General features: G+C 44.9%; 4 non-coding genes across 4 annotated transcripts; all 4 read left to right on the forward strand.

Annotated features, from left to right (window-relative positions):
* The first annotated feature begins 1,625 nt into the window (after positions 1-1,625).
* Positions 1,626-1,707, forward strand: trnal-cag (transfer RNA leucine (anticodon CAG)). Its single transcript has one exon. It is a non-coding gene; the product is annotated as a tRNA-Leu (tRNA).
* Positions 1,708-4,992: 3,285 nt separating this feature from the next.
* trnal-cag (transfer RNA leucine (anticodon CAG)) lies at positions 4,993-5,074 on the forward strand. Its single transcript has one exon. It is a non-coding gene; the product is annotated as a tRNA-Leu (tRNA).
* Positions 5,075-8,351: 3,277 nt separating this feature from the next.
* Positions 8,352-8,433, forward strand: trnal-cag (transfer RNA leucine (anticodon CAG)). The gene has a single exon. It is a non-coding gene; the product is annotated as a tRNA-Leu (tRNA).
* Positions 8,434-11,710: 3,277 nt separating this feature from the next.
* On the forward strand, positions 11,711-11,792 carry trnal-cag (transfer RNA leucine (anticodon CAG)). Its single transcript has one exon. It is a non-coding gene; the product is annotated as a tRNA-Leu (tRNA).
* The last annotated feature ends 3,222 nt before the right edge of the window (positions 11,793-15,014 follow it).

Genomic DNA, 15,014 nt, shown 5'->3' on the forward strand with positions numbered 1-15,014 from the left:
AAAACAAACAAACACAGTGACTGAATCTATGCTGCACGCTATGATGTGGAACACGGCCTGCTCAGGTTTGTGCATTTTCCCTGTAGTCCAGTGTGTTTCATGTTCCGTGTGAACGAGAAAGTCGTCCTGTCTCGAGCAATGTGTGGAATCATTTAGCAAAGCAAGAATCGAAATTGCAGTAATGTCAAGCAGCTCATGGTTATTTGACGAAATCATAAGCGAACCCATATTCTCACGCACTCACAGATACATTTGTACCTGAAAAGAGTCTGAGAAGAGTGACTCAGCTTACCATTGATTTTTGTCTGGATTGATGGGCTATCAATATCTGCTGCGAAATTTTCATTGTAGCGGGTCACATCCCAGCAGCTGTGCGAGTTCGAGAGGAATCATGGAACTCTTTTGATGTGACTTTGCATCTGTGCTCATGCACGAGCACAATTGGAAATATAAGAAAATGGATGCGATGTCATTTCGACTTGCGCATTCATAGCGTCGCTAGTATTAAGGTCCGCCCCGAGATCTAAGTCATGTTGGAACTGAAACGGAGGAATCGACAGAGAGGCGACAGAATGACATCGCATCCATTTGGTTTTCTTTAAATCACTGACGAGCAGGAAAATGTAAACGGGGAGGGCGAGTGGAGAAGTGAGGCAGTTGCAGCTCTAGTGAAATTCCTTCTTTGTGATTCACTCAGCAGCCAGAGACGTGAAGGTGACTCAGGCGTGAGAGTTCTTCACATCGAGAACAAAAAGCACTCAAGGGCAGTTAGCACCTCTTCTGGAGTGGGGTGTGCGGTGAGGTAATTACCTTGTGACTTCTGTTACTATGTTCAGAAACTGGCTTTTATATTGAGGTGAACAGAAACTGCATTTCTAAAAAGCACCATGGAATTTCACAAAATTTATTGAGACTCTTCTCGTCGATTCCCACACAGGTTTCCAACTCAGTTTTTTATCCATGTGGCTCATGTCCAGGAGTGAACATCTCTGCAGCAAATTGCACGGTTAAGGAAAAAGGCAATGAAAGTGGCATCTCGAACTGTCTCCGAGGTCAGAACATCCTCACAATGTGATCTGTCGTTCTCGGATTGTAATGCTACCTCCGGTTTTAGGGTGGAGAACATTCTTTGGGACTCTTATTCTGAAAAAAAAAACAGACACAGTGACTGAAACTATGCTGCACGGTATGATGTGGAACACGGCCTGCTCAGGTTTGTGCATTTTCCCTGTAGTCCGGTGTGTTTCGTGTTCCGTGTAAACGTGAAAGTCGTCCTGTTTCGAGCAATGTGTGAAATTATTTAGCAAAGCAAGAATGGAAATTCCAGTAATGTCAAGCAGCTCATGGTTATTTGACGAAATCATAAGCGAACCCATATTCTCACGCACTCACAGATACATTTGTACCTGAAAAGAGTCTGAGAAGAGTGACTCAGCTTACCATTGATTTTTTTCTGGATTGATGGGCTATCAATATCTGCTGCGAAATTTTCATTGTAGCGGGTCACATCCCAGCAGCTGTGCGAGTTCGAGAGGAATCATGGAACTCTTTTGATGTGACTTTGCATCTGTGCTCATGCACGAGCACAATTGGAAATATAAGAAAATGAGGCGGCAGGGCCGGCTGGTAGTGTGGCCGAGCGGTCTAAGGCGCTGGATCCAGGTTCCAGTCTCGAAAGGGGCGTGGGTTCGAATCCCACCACTGCCATTTCTGCTGATCAACTCCAACGCTGCAGCTTGTTAACATGCTGTTTTGGGCCCACTGTATATTGATGTTGAAAACAAAAGTAAAATGGGTTTGCTTCCCAGGGAATTAACTGTGGTGTGGGATACCGCCAAATATTTCAAAATGTCTCTGCTGTCATGATCGTGTTCGCCTCCCGCGCGGAAAATCGCAAACAGTTCTGCCGTCCCAGGCCAGTTGTGCTTTTACTGGAACCGAATGGAGAGTGTTATTTCATCGCTGTTGTGGAACGAAGTCCTACGGTGACTCTACTCGATGTTATTTGGGTTTCTAGCTAATGGGAAAATCGTTCCAATGAATTTCGATGTCATACCTTATTGAATTTCTCCCATTTCCTTCATTTCCGTCCTGGAAACATCGGAAGGGAAAGGTAATCTAATCGAGACTGTGATTGGTGAAATTCACTTTTTACGGCCAATTCTTATTATGTTCTTTCTTTCTCTGTTTTCAGCATTGTCTGGGAAGTGGTGGTGCACTAAGGCTGCAGTATGTTTGAAAGAGTAGTTTGGAAATGCCCTGTTGTTAGTTGTGAGATTACTTTATGACTCATGCCCTCGGACTGTATCACATTTAGCACTCATGCATCTCTGTGTCTGAAAATGAATGAGGTATGCCAGTTTTGTTTGTGTTCCGTGTTAAATGCTTTCTGCTTTGCGATTCGCTCAATATATTTCGATTTAACAGGGTTTCTGAGGTAACTTCCAGCAGCAAAAATCCTCAGCTGAGGATCTGGGAAAATTTCACCAAGTACGGTCAGTCGGAGCTAAAGTAAGGAAGTCGTTCGTGTCTGCAGTGTTTCACAATACTACCTTTCCCGTGAGCAGTCGAACAGACTAAATGATTGTGCCACAGACTGCGATGGCAAACTCCGCTAAAAAGTAATCCTTTAAAGCCGGTGGAAGCAACACGACGTTATTGGGGTACACCGTGGAAAAAGATACTTCGGTGGACCTCGTCCATGCTCACCCCATAGCCAAAATTCAACAAGTCCCGTTCCCCAGCATTTGGCCCCAATCCCTCTAAACGCATCTTATCCAGAAACTCACCCGATTACTTTTGCAATTTTATGAGTGTAATAGCCTGCTCCACTTCCTCTGGTAGATCATTCCAAACACGCACAACCTTCTTTGTGGGAAATGTGCCTCAGGTCCTTTCTCACTTTCAGCCCACTCACCTTAAAGCTATGCTGTCGAGTTTTCAACTCACACCAACTTGGGTAAAACACGTAAATACTCAGTTTACCAGCCTTCCATAAGGTCATGTCGCAGCTGTTACGCTGCAGGGAAAGTCGTCCCAACCTATTCCACCTCGCCCTACGGTACAAACATCGACGACATCTTTGTCTATATTTTGTCATCAATTTAAAGTGTCTTTTTTTTACGTTTTCAAGATGTCAATTGCGCTGGACAACAACGAGATATTGGAAACAGAAAGGTGAAACGTAGAACGGATTCAACTTCCAGTGCTGGACGCCACGGAGCCGCCGCACAGGCGGCTGCGGCTTGTTTCTGTAGTGTAGTGGTCATCACTTTCGCCTAACACGCGAAAGGTTCCCCAGTTCGAAACTGGGCAGAAACTGCTTTGTTCTTCAACTGCAGCCTTTTTCATGGACAAGAGCTGAGCTTTCTTGCTTGGTTTCGCATCTGCAAACCTGCCTTAGAATTTGCTTGAACAAATCTACTCTCGTAGTGAAATGTAATGCAATTCCATTTAATTACAGTGCAAAGCGTTGTTAAGTTTTTCTCCAACCTGGTTCTAATCATATGCCATTCTGTTTGAGAGTGTAGTTACCGCCTTCTGATCCTTCCACGAAAAGCAGTACCGCATTTGCATTCCTTGCGCAGGCGGCTCGGTTCAAAGACAGGAAAGAAGCAGATGCTTTGGTGTCACAGCGCACCACGAATTCCTGAACTTGTCTGTCTGTCAAATGTACCCCAAGGTCGTCTCAGAAAGACCTCATTTGGAAGCTGTCAATCGTTATTCGACGTGCGGGAATTGGCACCAGATGTCCTGAATCATGTTTTGGAGCAATTCGCACGTTAGTGGCTCATTCAATCAGCAACAGCAATGAAAGAAATTCCACTCTCAGAGGAACCTTTCGACTTGCGCATTCATAGCGTCGCTAGTATTAAGGTCCGCCCCGAGATCTAAGTCATGTTGGAACTGAAACGGAGGAATCGACAGAGAGGCGACAGAATGACATCGCATCCATTTGGTTTTCTTTAAATCACTGACGAGCAGGAAAATGTAAACGGGGAGGGCGAGTGGAGAAGTGAGGCAGTTGCAGCTCTAGTGAAATTCCTTCTTTGTGATTCACTCAGCAGCCAGAGACGTGAAGGTGACTCAGGCGTGAGAGTTCTTCACATCGAGAACAAAAAGCACTCAAGGGCAGTTAGCACCTCTTCTGGAGTGGGGTGTGCGGTGAGGTAATTACCTTGTGACTTCTGTTACTATGTTCAGAAACTGGCTTTTATATTGAGGTGAACAGAAACTGCATTTCTAAAAAGCACCATGGAATTTCACAAAATTTATTGAGACTCTTCTCGTCGATTCCCACACAGGTTTCCAACTCAGTTTTTTATCCATGTGGCTCATGTCCAGGAGTGAACATCTCTGCAGCAAATTGCACGGTTAAGGAAAAAGGCAATGAAAGTGGCATCTCGAACTGTCTCCGAGGTCAGAACATCCTCACAATGTGATCTGTCGTTCTCGGATTGTAATGCTACCTCCGGTTTTAGGGTGGAGAACATTCTTTGGGACTCTTATTCTGAAAAAAAAAACAGACACAGTGACTGAAACTATGCTGCACGGTATGATGTGGAACACGGCCTGCTCAGGTTTGTGCATTTTCCCTGTAGTCCGGTGTGTTTCGTGTTCCGTGTAAACGTGAAAGTCGTCCTGTTTCGAGCAATGTGTGAAATTATTTAGCAAAGCAAGAATGGAAATTCCAGTAATGTCAAGCAGCTCATGGTTATTTGACGAAATCATAAGCGAACCCATATTCTCACGCACTCACAGATACATTTGTACCTGAAAAGAGTCTGAGAAGAGTGACTCAGCTTACCATTGATTTTTTTCTGGATTGATGGGCTATCAATATCTGCTGCGAAATTTTCATTGTAGCGGGTCACATCCCAGCAGCTGTGCGAGTTCGAGAGGAATCATGGAACTCTTTTGATGTGACTTTGCATCTGTGCTCATGCACGAGCACAATTGGAAATAGAAGATAATGAGGCGGCCGGGCCGGCTGGTAGTGTGGCCGAGCGGTCTAAGGCGCTGGATCCAGGTTCCAGTCTCGAAAGGGGCGTGGGTTCGAATCCCACCACTGCCATTTCTGCTAATCAACTCCAACGCTGCAGCTTGTTAACATGCTGTTTTGGGCCCACTGTATATTGATGTTGAAAACAAAAGTAAAATGGGTTTGCTTCCCAGGGAATTAACTGTGGTGTGGGATACCGCCAAATATTTCAAAATGTCTCTGCTGTCATGATCGTGTTCGCCTCCCGCGCGGAAAATCGCAAACAGTTCTGCCGTCCCAGGCCAGTTGTGCTTTTACTGGAACCGAATGCAGACTGTTATTTCATCGCTGTTGTGAAACGAAGTCCTACGGTGACTCTACTCGATGTTATTTGGGTTTCTAGCTTATGGGAAAATCGTTCCAATGAATTTCGATGTCATACCTTATTGAATTTCTCCCATTTCCTTCATTTCCGTCCTGGAAACATCGGAAGGGAAAGGTAATCTAATCGAGACTGTGATTGGTGAAATTCACTTTTTACGGCCAATTCTTATTATGTTCTTTCTTTCTCTCTTTTCAGCATTGTCTGGAAAGTGGTGGTGCACTAAGGCTGCAGTATGTTTGAAAGAGTAGTTTGGAAATGCCCTGTTGTTAGTTGTGAGATTACTTTATGACTCATGCCCTCGGACTGTATCACATTTAGCACTCATGCATCTCTGTGTCTGAAAATGAATGAGGTATGCCAGTTTTGTTTGTGTTCCGTGTTAAATGCTTTCTGCTTTGCGATTCGCTCAATACATTTCGATTTAACAGGGTTTCTGAGGTAACTTCCAGCAGCAAAAATCCTCAGCTGAGGATCTGGGAAAATTTCACCAAGTACGGTCAGTCGGAGCTAAAGTAAGGAAGTCGTTCGTGTCTGCAGTGTTTCACAATACTACCTTTCCCGTGAGCAGTCGAACAGACTAAATGATTGTGCCACAGACTGCGATGGCAAACTCCGCTAAAAAGTAATCCTTTAAAGCCGGTGGAAGCAACACGACGTTATTGGGGTACACCGTGGAAAAAGATACTTCGGTGGACCTCGTCCATGCTCACCCCATAGCCAAAATTCAACAAGTCCCGTTCCCCAGCATTTGGCCCCAATCCCTCTAAACGCATCTTATCCAGAAACTCACCCGATTACTTTTGCAATTTTATGAGTGTAATAGCCTGCTCCACTTCCTCTGGTAGATCATTCCAAACACGCACAACCTTCTTTGTGGGAAATGTGCCTCAGGTCCTTTCTCACTTTCAGCCCACTCACCTTAAAGCTATGCTGTCGAGTTTTCAACTCACACCAACTTGGGTAAAACACGTAAATACTCAGTTTACCAGCCTTCCATAAGGTCATGTCGCAGCTGTTACGCTGCAGGGAAAGTCGTCCCAACCTATTCCACCTCGCCCTACGGTACAAACATCGACGACATCTTTGTCTATATTTTGTCATCAATTTAAAGTGTCTTTTTTTTACGTTTTCAAGATGTCAATTGCGCTGGACAACAACGAGATATTGGAAACAGAAAGGTGAAACGTAGAACGGATTCAACTTCCAGTACTGGACGCCACGGAGCCGCCGCACAGGCGGCTGCGGCTTGTTTCTGTAGTGTAGTGGTCATCACTTTCGCCTAACACGCGAAAGGTTCCCCAGTTCGAAACTGGGCAGAAACTGCTTTGTTCTTCAACTGCAGCCTTTTTCATGGACAAGAGCTGAGCTTTCTTGCTTGGTTTCGCATCTGCAAACCTGCCTTAGAATTTGCTTGAACAAATCTACTCTCGTAGTGAAATGTAATGCAATTCCATTTAATTACAGTGCAAAGCGTTGTTAAGTTTTTCTCCAACCTGGTTCTAATCATATGCCATTCTGTTTGAGAGTGTAGTTACCGCCTTCTGATCCTTCCACGAAAAGCAGTACCGCATTTGCATTCCTTGCGCAGGCGGCTCGGTTCAAAGACAGGAAAGAAGCAGATGCTTTGGTGTCACAGCGCACCACGAATTCCTGAACTTGTCTGTCTGTCAAATGTACCCCAAGGTCGTCTCAGAAAGACCTCATTTGGAAGCTGTCAATCGTTATTCGACGTGCGGGAATTGGCACCAGATGTCCTGAATCATGTTTTGGAGCAATTCGCACGTTAGTGGCTCATTCAATCAGCAACAGCAATGAAAGAAATTCCACTCTCAGAGGAACCTTTCGACTTGCGCATTCATAGCGTCGCTAGTATTAAGGTCCGCCCCGAGATCTAAGTCATGTTGGAACTGAAACGGAGGAATCGACAGAGAGGCGACAGAATGACATCGCATCCATTTGGTTTTCTTTAAATCACTGACGAGCAGGAAAACGTAAACGGGGAGGGCGAGTGGAGAAGTGAGGCAGTTGCAGCTCTAGTGAAATTCCTTCTTTGTGATTCACTCAGCAGCCAGAGACGTGAAGGTGACTCAGGCGTGAGAGTTCTTCACATCGAGAACAAAAAGCACTCAAGGGCAGTTAGCACCTCTTCTGGAGTGGGGTGTGCGGTGAGGTAATTACCTTGTGACTTCTGTTACTATGTTCAGAAACTGGCTTTTATATTGAGGTGAACAGAAACTGCATTTCTAAAAAGCACCATGGAATTTCACAAAATTTATTGAGACTCTTCTCGTCGATTCCCACACAGGTTTCCAACTCAGTTTTTTATCCATGTGGCTCATGTCCAGGAGTGAACATCTCTGCAGCAAATTGCACGGTTAAGGAAAAAGGCAATGAAAGTGGCATCTCGAACTGTCTCCGAGGTCAGAACATCCTCACAATGTGATCTGTCGTTCTCGGATTGTAATGCTACCTCCGGTTTTAGGGTGGAGAACATTCTTTGGGACTCTTATTCTGAAAAAAAAACAGACACAGTGTCTGAAACTATGCTGCACGGTATGATGTGGAACACGGCCTGCTCAGGTTTGTGCATTTTCCCTGTAGTCCGGTGTGTTTCGTGTAAACGTGAAAGTCGTCCTGTTTCGAGCAATGTGTGAAATTATTTAGCAAAGCAAGAATGGAAATTCCAGTAATGTCAAGCAGCTCATGGTTATTTGACGAAATCATAAGCGAACCCATATTCTCACGCACTCACAGATACATTTGTACCTGAAAAGAGTCTGAGAAGAGTGACTCAGCTTACCATTGATTTTTTTCTGGATTGATGGGCTATCAATATCTGCTGCGAAATTTTCATTGTAGCGGGTCACATCCCAGCAGCTGTGCGAGTTCGAGAGAAATCATGGAACTCTTTTGATGTGACTTTGCATCTGTGCTCATGCACGAGCACAATTGGAAATACAAGAAAATGAGGCGGCCGGGCCGGCTGGTAGTGTGGCCGAGCGGTCTAAGGCGCTGGATCCAGGTTCCAGTCTCGAAAGGGGCGTGGGTTCGAATCCCACCACTGCCATTTCTGCTAATCAACTCCAACGCTGCAGCTTGTTAACATGCTGTTTTGGGCCCACTGTATATTGATGTTGAAAACAAAAGTAAAATGGGTTTGCTTCCCAGGGAATTAACTGTGGTGTGGGATAACGCCAAATATTTCAAAATGTCTCTGCTGTCATGATCGTGTTCGCCTCCCGCGCGGAAAATCGCAAACAGTTCTGCCGTCCCAGGCCAGTTGTGCTTTTACTGGAACCGAATGCAGACTGTTATTTCATCGCTGTTGTGAAACGAAGTCCTACGGTGACTCTACTCGATGTTATTTGGGTTTCTAGCTTATGGGAAAATCGTTCCAATGAATTTCGATGTCATACCTTATTGAATTTCTCCCATTTCCTTCATTTCCGTCCTGGAAACATCGGAAGGGAAAGGTAATCTAATCGAGACTGTGATTGGTGAAATTCACTTTTTACGGCCAATTCTTATTATGTTCTTTCTTTCTCTCTTTTCAGCATTGTCTGGAAAGTGGTGGTGCACTAAGGCTGCAGTATGTTTGAAAGAGTAGTTTGGAAATGCCCTGTTGTTAGTTGTGAGATTACTTTATGACTCATGCCCTCGGACTGTATCACATTTAGCACTCATGCATCTCTGTGTCTGAAAATGAATGAGGTATGCCAGTTTTGTTTGTGTTCCGTGTTAAATGCTTTCTGCTTTGCGATTCGCTCAATACATTTCGATTTAACAGGGTTTCTGAGGTAACTTCCAGCAGCAAAAATCGTCAGCTGAGGATCTGGGAAAATTTCACCAAGTACGGTCAGTCGGAGCTAAAGTAAGGAAGTCGTTCGTGTCTGCAGTGTTTCACAATACTACCTTTCCCGTGAGCAGTCGAACAGACTAAATGATTGTGCCACAGACTGCGATGGCAAACTCCGCTAAAAAGTAATCCTTTAAAGCCGGTGGAAGCAACACGACGTTATTGGGGTACACCGTGGAAAAAGATACTTCGGTGGACCTCGTCCATGCTCACCCCATAGCCAAAATTCAACAAGTCCCGTTCCCCAGCATTTGGCCCCAATCCCTCTAAACGCATCTTATCCAGAAACTCACCCGATTACTTTTGCAATTTTATGAGTGTAATAGCCTGCTCCACTTCCTCTGGTAGATCATTCCAAACACGCACAACCTTCTTTGTGGGAAATGTGCCTCAGGTCCTTTCTCACTTTCAGCCCACTCACCTTAAAGCTATGCTGTCGAGTTTTCAACTCACACCAACTTGGGTAAAACACGTAAATACTCAGTTTACCAGCCTTCCATAAGGTCATGTCGCAGCTGTTACGCTGCAGGGAAAGTCGTCCCAACCTATTCCACCTCGCCCTACGGTACAAACATCGACGACATCTTTGTCTATATTTTGTCATCAATTTAAAGTGTCTTTTTTTTACGTTTTCAAGATGTCAATTGCGCTGGACAACAACGAGATATTGGAAACAGAAAGGTGAAACGTAGAACGGATTCAACTTCCAGTACTGGACGCCACGGAGCCGCCGCACAGGCGGCTGCGGCTTGTTTCTGTAGTGTAGTGGTCATCACTTTCGCCTAACACGCGAAAGGTTCCCCAGTTCGAAACTGGGCAGAAACTGCTTTGTTCTTCAACTGCAGCCTTTTTCATGGACAAGAGCTGAGCTTTCTTGCTTGGTTTCGCATCTGCAAACCTGCCTTAGAATTTGCTTGAACAAATCTACTCTCGTAGTGAAATGTAATGCAATTCCATTTAATTACAGTGCAAAGCGTTGTTAAGTTTTTCTCCAACCTGGTTCTAATCATATGCCATTCTGTTTGAGAGTGTAGTTACCGCCTTCTGATCCTTCCACGAAAAGCAGTACCGCATTTGCATTCCTTGCGCAGGCGGCTCGGTTCAAAGACAGGAAAGAAGCAGATGCTTTGGTGTCACAGCGCACCACGAATTCCTGAACTTGTCTGTCTGTCAAATGTACCCCAAGGTCGTCTCAGAAAGACCTCATTTGGAAGCTGTCAATCGTTATTCGACGTGCGGGAATTGGCACCAGATGTCCTGAATCATGTTTTGGAGCAATTCGCACGTTAGTGGCTCATTCAATCAGCAACAGCAATGAAAGAAATTCCACTCTCAGAGGAACCTTTCGACTTGCGCATTCATAGCGTCGCTAGTATTAAGGTCCGCCCCGAGATCTAAGTCATGTTGGAACTGAAACGGAGGAATCGACAGAGAGGCGACAGAATGACATCGCATCCATTTGGTTTTCTTTAAATCACTGACGAGCAGGAAAACGTAAACGGGGAGGGCGAGTGGAGAAGTGAGGCAGTTGCAGCTCTAGTGAAATTCCTTCTTTGTGATTCACTCAGCAGCCAGAGACGTGAAGGTGACTCAGGCGTGAGAGTTCTTCACATCGAGAACAAAAAGCACTCAAGGGCAGTTAGCACCTCTTCTGGAGTGGGGTGTGCGGTGAGGTAATTACCTTGTGACTTCTGTTACTATGTTCAGAAACTGGCTTTTATATTGAGGTGAACAGAAACTGCATTTCTAAAAAGCACCATGGAATTTCACAAAATTTATTGAGACTCTTCTCGTCGATTCCCACACAGGTTTCCAACTCAGTTTTTTATCCATGTGGCTCATGTCCAGGAGTGAACATCTCTGCAGCAAATTGCACGGTTAAGGTAAAAGGCAATGAAAGTGGCATCTCGAACTGTCTCCGAGGTCAGAACATCCTCACAATGTGATCTGTCGTTCTCGGATTGTAATGCTACCTCCGGTTTTAGGGTGGAGAACATTCTTTGGGACTCTTATTCTGAAAAAAAAACAGACACAGTGACTGAAACTATGCTGCACGGTATGATGTGGAACACGGCCTGCTCAGGTTTGTGCATTTTCCCTGTAGTCCGGTGTGTTTCGTGTAAACGTGAAAGTCGTCCTGTTTCGAGCAATGTGTGAAATTATTTAGCAAAGCAAGAATGGAAATTCCAGTAATGTCAAGCAGCTCATGGTTATTTGACGAAATCATAAGCGAACCCATATTCTCACGCACTCACAGATACATTTGTACCTGAAAAGAGTCTGAGAAGAGTGACTCAGCTTACCATTGATTTTTGTCTGGATTGATGGGCGATCAATATCTGCTGCGAAATTTTCATTGTAGCGGGTCACATCCCAGCAGCTGTGCGAGTTCGAGAGGAATCATGGAACTCTTTTGATGTGACTTTGCATCTGTGCTCATGCACGAGCACAATTGGAAATACAAGAAAATGAGGCGGCCGGGCCGGCTGGTAGTGTGGCCGAGCGGTCTAAGGCGCTGGATCCAGGTTCCAGTCTCGAAAGGGGCGTGGGTTCGAATCCCACCACTGCCATTTCTGCTAATCAACTCCAACGCTGCAGCTTGTTAACATGCTGTTTTGGGCCCACTGTATATTGATGTTGAAAACAAAAGTAAAATGGGTTTGCTTCCCAGGGAATTAACTGTGGTGTGGGATACCGCCAAATATTTCAAAATGTCTCTGCTGTCATGATCGTGTTCGCCTCCCGCGCGGAAAATCGCAAACAGTTCTGCCGTCCCAGGCCAGTTGTGCTTTTACTGGAACCGAATGCAGACTGTTATTTCATCGCTGTTGTGAAACGAAGTCCTACGGTGACTCTACTCGATGTTATTTGGGTTTCTAGCTTATGGGAAAATCGTTCCAATGAATTTCGATGTCATACCTTATTGAATTTCTCCCATTTCCTTCATTTCCGTCCTGGAAACATCGGAAGGGAAAGGTAATCTAATCGAGACTGTGATTGGTGAAATTCACTTTTTACGGCCAATTCTTATTATGTTCTTTCTTTCTCTCTTTTCAGCATTGTCTGGAAAGTGGTGGTGCACTAAGGCTGCAGTATGTTTGAAAGAGTAGTTTGGAAATGCCCTGTTGTTAGTTGTGAGATTACTTTATGACTCGTGCCCTCGGACTGTATCACATTTAGCACTCATGCATCTCTGTGTCTGAAAATGAATGCGGTATGCCAGTTTTGTTTGTGTTCCGTGTTAAATGCTTTCTGCTTTGCGATTCGCTCAATACATTTCGATTTAACAGGGTTTCTGAGGTAACTTCCAGCAGCAAAAATCCTCAGCTGAGGATCTGGGAAAATTTCACCAAGTACGGTCAGTCGGAGCTAAAGTAAGGAAGTCGTTCGTGTCTGCAGTGTTTCACAATACTACCTTTCCCGTGAGCAGTCGAACAGACTAAATGATTGTGCCACAGACTGCGATGGCAAACTCCGCTAAAAAGTAATCCTTTAAAGCCGGTGGAAGCAACACGACGTTATTGGGGTACACCGTGGAAAAAGATACTTCGGTGGACCTCGTCCATGCTCACCCCATAGCCAAAATTCAACAAGTCCCGTTCCCCAGCATTTGGCCCCAATCCCTCTAAACGCATCTTATCCAGAAACTCACCCGATTACTTTTGCAATTTTATGAGTGTAATAGCCTGCTCCACTTCCTCTGGTAGATCATTCCAAACACGCACAACCTTCTTTGTGGGAAATGTGCCTCAGGTCCTTTCTCACTTTCAGCCCACTCACCTTAAAGCTATGCTGTCGAGTTTTCAACTCACACCAACTTGGGTAAAACACGTAAATACTCAGTTTACCAGCCTTCCATAAGGTCATGTCGCAGCTGTTACGCTGCAGGGAAAGTCGTCCCAACCTATTCCACGTCGCCCTACGGTACAAACATCGACGACATCTTTGTCTATATTTTGTCATCAATTTAAAGTGTCTTTTTTTTACGTTTTCAAGATGTCAATTGCGCTGGACAACAACGAGATATTGGAAACAGAAAGGTGAAACGTAGAACGGATTCAACTTCCAGTGCTGGACGCCACGGAGCCGCCGGACAGGCGGCTGCGGCTTGTTTCTGTAGTGTAGTGGTCATCACTTTCGCCTAACACGCGAAAGGTTCCCCAGTTCGAAACTGGGCAGAAACTGCTTTGTTCTTCAACTGCAGCCTTTTTCATGGACAAGAGCTGAGCTTTCTTGCTTGGTTTCGCATCTGCAAACATGCCTTAGAATTTGCTTGAACAAATCTACTCTCGTAGTGAAATGTAATGCAATTCCATTTAATTACAGTGCAAAGCGTTGTTAAGTTTTTCTCCAACCTGGTTCTAATCATATGCCATTCTGTTTGAGAGTGTAGTTACCGCCTTCTGATCCTTCCACGAAAAGCAGTACCGCATTTGCATTCCTTGCGCAGGCGGCTCGGTTCAAAGACAGGAAAGAAGCAGATGCTTTGGTGTCACAGCGCACCACGAATTCCTGAACTTGTCTGTCTGTCAAATGTACCCCAAGGTCGTCTCAGAAAGACCTCATTTGGAAGCTGTCAATCGTTATTCGACGTGCGGGAATTGGCACCAGATGTCCTGAATCATGTTTTGGAGCAATTCGCACGTTAGTGGCTCATTCAATCAGCAACAGCAATGAAAGAAATTCCACTCTCAGAGGAACCTTTCGACTTGCGCATTCATAGCGTCGCTAGTATTAAGGTCCGCCCCGAGATCTAAGTCATGTTGGAACTGAAACGGAGGAATCGACAGAGAGGCGACAGAATGACATCGCATCCATTTGGTTTTCTTTAAATCACTGACGAGCAGGAAAATGTAAACGGGGAGGGCGAGTGGAGAAGTGAGGCAGTTGCAGCTCTAGTGAAATTCCTTCTTTGTGATTCACTCAGCAGCCAGAGACGTGAAGGTGACTCAGGCGTGAGAGTTCTTCACATCGAGAACAAAAAGCACTCAAGGGCAGTTAGCACCTCTTCTGGAGTGGGGTGTGCGGTGAGGTAATTACCTTGTGACTTCTGTTACTATGTTCAGAAACTGGCTTTTATATTGAGGTGAACAGAAACTGCATTTCTAAAAAGCACCATGGAATTTCACAAAATTTATTGAGTCTCTTCTCGTCGATTCCCACACAGGTTTCCAACTCAGTTTTTTATCCATGTGGCTCATGTCCAGGAGTGAACATCTCTGCAGCAAATTGCACGGTTAAGGTAAAAGGCAATGAAAGTGGCATCTCGAACTGTCTCCGAGGTCAGAACATCCTCACAATGTGATCTGTCGTTCTCGGATTGTAATGCTACCTCCGGTTTTAGGGTGGAGAACATTCTTTGGGACTCTTATTCTGAAAAAAAAAACAGACACAGTGACTGAAACTATGCTGCACGGTATGATGTGGAACACGGCCTGCTCAGGTTTGTGCATTTTCCCTGTAGTCCGGTGTGTTTCGTGTTCCGTGTAAACGTGAAAGTCGTCCTGTTTCGAGCAATGTGTGAAATTATTTAGCAAAGCAAGAATGGAAATTCCAGTAATGTCAAGCAGCTCATGGTTATTTGACGAAATCATAAGCGAACCCATATTCTCACGCACTCACAGATACATTTGTACCTGAAAAGAGTCTGAGAAGAGTGACTCAGCTTACCATTGATTTTTTTCTGGATTGATGGGCTATCAATATCTGCTGCGAAATTTTCATTGTAGCGGGTCACATCCCAGCAGCTGTGCGAGTTCGAGAGGAATCATGGAACTCTTTTGATGTGACTT

This window comes from Chiloscyllium plagiosum, unplaced genomic scaffold (assembly GCF_037043375.1).
Source record: "Chiloscyllium plagiosum isolate Xiang-an unplaced genomic scaffold, Cpla_swu_hap1 HiC_scaffold_38, whole genome shotgun sequence".
Lineage (NCBI taxonomy): Eukaryota > Metazoa > Chordata > Chondrichthyes > Orectolobiformes > Hemiscylliidae > Chiloscyllium > Chiloscyllium plagiosum.